The sequence below is a fragment of the Pteropus alecto genome, unplaced genomic scaffold, assembly GCF_000325575.1.
Source record: "Pteropus alecto unplaced genomic scaffold, ASM32557v1 scaffold14, whole genome shotgun sequence".
Classification (NCBI taxonomy): Eukaryota; Metazoa; Chordata; class Mammalia; order Chiroptera; family Pteropodidae; genus Pteropus; species Pteropus alecto.
The window spans coordinates 15,308,587-15,314,707 of NW_006436810.1; positions in this window are offsets into that span (position 1 = coordinate 15,308,587).

The window sequence follows — 6,121 nt, forward strand, 5'->3', positions numbered from 1 at the left end:
AGGGGGCGGGGGGGAGGACCAGGCTGGGATCCGTCACTCGGCCTCCCGCCCAGGGGGACAGAAGGGAGCAGGCAAATCCGGAGCCAGATCCTCGTGCAGGGGGAGGGAGCGCGGGGGTGAAGGGCGACGCGTGACACCCCCTTCGGGGTTCATGTCTCACTTTTTCACGGTAAGGAATCGCGGTCGATCTGTCTCCCACCCCTTACTCCCCATCTGTGTAGACGAAGCGGGGTCTGTCTTCTCGGGGTGAAGGGTTTGGCCGGGACTTGGTCCCAGGCTGGCAGACGAGGCGGGGCGCGCCCGACGCAAAGGCAGCAGGAAACTTTCGGGGTCGCCTCCGGCGCGACGCGGAGGTCGCCCCCACCCAGCTGCTCCTGCAAGGACTCGGGCTTCTTGCGATTTCCCTTCACCCTTCCCAAGAATGTAACGACGCCCCAAGGCACACACAGGTCGCCCCCTACCACCCACCGGGGACCAGCGCGCGCCACGCGTTAAACTCCGGGGAAAAAGAGTTGCCTGGGAAACAGCCTCGGAAAAGCCCCAGCTCGTAAACCACGGATAAACGAATACGAAGGGGCAGTAAATCGGGGCGTGCGGGGGTGTCCCCCCCCCAGCCGCAGCGGCGCTCCCCCCACCGCCTTCTGTCCCGCCTCCCGGCCGCTGCGGACAACCGTGCCGACCAGCCGCCAGCCGGACCCGCGGCCACCAAGAGGCCATTGAACCGAACCCCGGCCCCCCAGGGGCACGCAGCCGCAGAGCCCCGCACCTCTGGCTCCGCAGCCCAGATGCGGGTTCTGGTTGGGGATGATGGCGCTTAGGGGACGGGGGCAGGGAGAACTAAGGGAGGTGGAAAGCGGAGAGACGCTGTGCTGCTAAGACTAGGGTCCCCTCCGGAGGCACAGGAGGGGGACCCGGGCCGAGAGAGGGGCCCGCGAGCGCTCGCGGCCTGCACCCCCCAGCGCCCGCACCTGCTGCTGCGGGCCGCCCACGTGGGCGCGTGCGGTGGGCTCGGTGCTCGCGCAGCCCGGGCCCTTCTGTTCCCCGGAGGGTGGAGGTCGCCTTCCAATCATTTGAGGTCGGGGATAATGAGGGGACCCCAAGTCCAGAGGGGGGTCCCCTGGCCCCAAGGCTCCTTCCACCAAGCTTTCCTTGACTCCAGGCAGCTGCCAGTCCTCGACTGTGCGTTAGTCACCAAGTGGGGAGGAGTGTGTGTGCGCGCGTGTGCGCGCGTGTGTGTGCGCGTGCATGCGCGCGCATCCATTTCCTGAAAGGTGGGTGGGCAGCAGGGAACCGAGAACTGGAGCGAGAGAAGGACAGGCGGAGGGAGGCTGCGCGCCCCAAGAGCGCCAACTCCGCCGGAACTCGGCGCCTGCGAGAGGAGCCGCAAGCCCAGGGAAGGAGCTGGGCTGAGCGGCGGGCCGAGCGCCTGGGGCACGGTCTCAGGCCCGCTGCGCGTCTGCCCACGCCTGTACTTGTCAGAGGGTCGGGACAACAGGCAGAAAGTCCCGCGGAGCCATGTGACCCGCGCGTGATTCTGGTGCCAGCGCGCGCGTAGAGGGGAGGGGTGGGGTTTGCGTGTGGATGGGAGAGCAGGTGAAGAAATGACCCCACTGCAAAGAAGCCCAAGCCACCAAGTGGTGGGACCGCTGAGTAGATAGATGAAGAGATGACAAAGGATGCGGGTCACCACGGGGACAGGGAGGGTCCTCGAAAAATGGCCCCCGACGCAAGGGGATAGTGGACTGTCGAAACCTTTAAGACTGGATGGCAAATATTTTTTCACAATCAGGAATACATCTTAACGAAAACGATCAAATCCTTCAATCGAACAGTGACACTAAACATTACCTTTAAGGACAATTACTGTATTTCCCTAATGCGCTGGGAAGATAGGATGGGAATTTGGTCTTTGCGAACTCCATCCACTCAAGTACATCTAACCTCTTCCCTCCTCTTGTTTCCCAGGACACAGATTTGGCCTGACCAAAGAAGTAGCCACCGAACTTTCGCTAGACTGGTGGTCCTCGTGTCAGGAGTGCGGGTCCAGGAAACTCAGGACAGAAATCTCAGGGACAGAAAAGGGGAAGGGATCCAAAAGTTTGGTCCATGCCCTCAGCCCTCCCACAGCCTAGCATATGTTTGTGTTCCAAAGCAAGTTCGTGTCAATAGCATGTCTTTGCCCTCTGAACTCCAGTGATCCCGTGGGCAGTGCCCTGGGCTGCTGCCCAGGGAGTGAATGCATGTCCCGGACCCCACCCATGCCAGAGGCCCCCTCTGGTACAGTGTCCACTCACCAAAGGACTGAGACAGGCAGATGCCGAGGCTCTTATGCGCTTCCCGAATCCGCCCAGGCTATGGCTGCAACTTTTCCCGGAAAAGTCCATTCCCTCCCTGCACAGAGGTGCACAGACACCTCTAACCACATCCTGCTTGCTTGGCAAACTGCCTCGGCCCTTTTGCGTTCTGAGCCACCACTCACTGAGTGACGCTACCTCCCTAATGAGAACCCACGAAGTTTTTCTTTCAGAGAGAAACCAACATATGGGAAACGTTCAGCTTCTCCGAGGGAAGATTACGCACACATATGGTCAGATTGCAAGATGGGATTATTTTGAAAGGGAGAATTTATACACTGAGAGCTTTAATCAATTAAACGTGCTGTCAGAGAAAAGTGTGCTTGATCACAGTTCTCCAACGTTGAAAAGGAGACAACTCAGAACTTAAGGAAGGCAGAACTAACTAACACTTCTTGAAACCAATGAGTATCACTGGTTTCCTTTGAGCTTGAACCTCGTAACGAGAACGGTAAAAATTGGTGAAGGACACTGATCTCTGGATGCCGAGGCAAGTAGTATCTGTCTATACAGGTGGCATTGTCTAGAGGAGAGAATTAAGCTGCAGGCCTACTAGCGCTGGTCTGCTGCGCTGGCATGATGTCTGTGCCTGTAAGAGGTGACGTGACCAAAAAAAATAACTACACTGGTGTTTCTGACACATTCTATGTTGGATTCGTTTCTTGAAAATTTCTAAGTAGATTTTAATTGATTTGCCTCGCTGTGAGATGTGAGGTTCTGTTTTTAGTTTTATTAATAATATACGAGCCATAATATTAATCAGAAACATTTATTAAGAAGTAATTTGCTGCCAAAATTTGGAATGTTTTTAAAAATTATCTGCTATGCTGTAAATGCAACTGGTTTTAAGCCATATTGCTGCAGTCACTTCTCTTCAACAGTCTGTAAATGTATCACAACAGAGTGGAAAGTCTTCATAAAACAGAAGAGAGTCAGACTCTTTGAAAGTTTACGTTGAATCCAGACAGGATAGTTTACGAACATGACTAGAGAAATAAAACACGGTTTTCTGAAAAGCACAAATATACAGTTGTATCGTTAGATATCACAAGAATATAAGCCTCCTGTGGGCAAGAACTATCCTAAAACTACATTATTCAACCGATTTTCATCGGTACTTACAGACACACAGTTATTGTCCATGTTTCATATGAAATGGCACCTGTGCTCCAGGAACAATGTATTTTTATCTCTGTCTGACGTAATGTGAGGGGGATAAAAATAATTCCATGATCTACCAATCTATGCTAAAATTTTAGAAAGACTTTATTTTCTTTCTAATTAATATTTAATTGACACTAACTTATAACGATAAAATTTAGAATTTTTTTTTTGATAACCACCAGCTTAATTAATAGTGAGTGCTCTGTCAATCAGCACAAAGCAAAAGGACATTTATAGAGACAGCTCCACAAGGGGCCACCTTTGTCCTAAGTGTCACGCCACAACGTCTACTCACCATTACTGTGAGAGAAAACAAACTCTCCAGCCCCAACCAAAAAGAGACTTAACCAAATGCGAAAATATATAAAATCAGCTGAAGAATGATGCTCTCTATATATTCTATTTCAAAACATCCATTAACGAATACAAACAAAACTTTACTTAAAATCACTCTATCAGATATGTGAATGTTACTTATGGGTTAGATTTAAATTTTCATCCTTAATTACGTAAATGTACTTGCTTCATCTCTTTAGAGCATATCATATTATTATTGGGTGTTAGGTGGATGATTTGGAAAATAATGAAAGCCAAGAGCTGCTTGCTGTAAATAACCCTGAATGTTAGGGTACCACAAGACTTAGATCTGACTCATGAAATAATTCCGAAGAGAGAAACACGCTTCGGTTTGTGGAAATAAATGTTGAATGAAAACAGTGCTTTTTTATTGTAGCAAAGTCACGTATTGATTCTTTCTTTGTCCACTCTTATACTCAACACGTGTATGGAAATGTCACAAATATTTTCATTCCTCTTGAGAGACAAGAAGAGAAATACGAAAGGCTCTTTCCCCCAATTTTAGGGCTGACTGAGTTGCATAAAAATAGTTTCAGAAAGGAGTGATACTACGGCAGAATTTCTGCCAAGCAGTTATGGTTATAATAATTTTTACAAAACCAAAGGAAAACATTAGCAATGCTTTTTAGTAAATGTATCATTGAAAATAATGATCTTTGCAATAGTTTTCTAATTGACATACGCAGTTAATTTTTCAATACATTTCTCTGGGAAATCAAAGGACTTATTATGGTTATCATTGGGCTATGTATAAATACATGACTCCTGTCACGGCTGCATTTTCTCTAAATTGACGCTTTCTAATGGAGTGAAAAGGAAAAGGTTGTTGGAAATGACACAAGGGGCCACTCCGAAAGTCGTCTTAACACAACCCTCTGAGCAGATTGAGCCTATGTCGAAGGAACAGGTAGGTGAATCATGAAAAAAGAAATGTTATGTTTGCATTGGTTACCATGTGAAAAATTATATTAAAAATATTTTGTTTAAGGTTTTGCCTGAAGACTATAAGATGGAAGGCATACTTTCTTATTACAAGCAGACATTCTCACCAGGTCAGAGTATGAGAACTGAGTAATATCTGAGTTAAAATCAGAGAGGATGAAGTTTAAATCGTTTTTAATAAGCTGATGCTTTTGAGTAATGTATTTTATGAAGTCCAGTTCTGGCTGATGCTTACTTCACGTATATGTTCTAATTGGATCATAGTTAACCAACACTCCCAAAAGTCAGCAGCCCTTTTAATCCAAATGAACAACTGATAATTCACTGCAATCTCTACCAACCCTGACTACTCCCGGATGCTAGTAGGCACTGCCCACATCACTTTATCATTTCACCTGTACTAACATAGGTTTACATCTCAGTCAACACTTTTGTGACTCCAGTTTCGACCACCTAGGGCATCATGAGGGCTTACTTGCCTAGCCTCTATATGCCTCTGAGTGAGCAATCCCGATCATTTTAAAAATGAAGAAAATGACATCGAAAGAAGGGCAGGGATCTCCACAGTCATTTTATTCGTGACGATAACGGATGGAATCCCAGATCTCCTATCTCATAGGGAAAATAGAACAACAAAACTAAAACAAAACCTGCTACTCAATTTGGATTGTTTCACCTGAATTCAAAGGTAAGCCCTCATGTTTTCTGCCAGTCTCCACTTACTTATGCCTCCAGAGACAGTGCAGATATTGGTACTGTTGTAAAGTCTTGACCGAAATAAATGAGTAACTACACACATACATATGTAGACACACACATCCAACATAAAAACAGGTGGGCACATCTTGATTAGATACATCTAAGCTAAGTAACATGTGACCTATTAGAAGGAAATGACAATTCTTTAATCATATTTTTACAATATTTTAATGTGATATGTTGAAGAACATTGAAGTGAGAAACATATTGTGAAAATGCCGAGCCTGTCAACTAGCAAATCTATAAAAATTACTTCACCTTTCTTAGCCTACGTGCTCTGGTCTGTAAAACAGGAGTGATAACACATACAGGTATTTAATAATAAATAGATTGACATATAAAGCCATGACCACAGCGACAGGCATTGGTACCTAAATATTGCTATTTTTTAATTAACACCATGATAAGAACTACCTATTTTTATGTCTTGCAGACAGAAACAATTCTATAAAAACCTAGGTACCTAGATAATATCTATACCGATAATTATAACTATACCCATATCTATACATGTACCTGTACCTACTTGTCCATCTGTATCTATA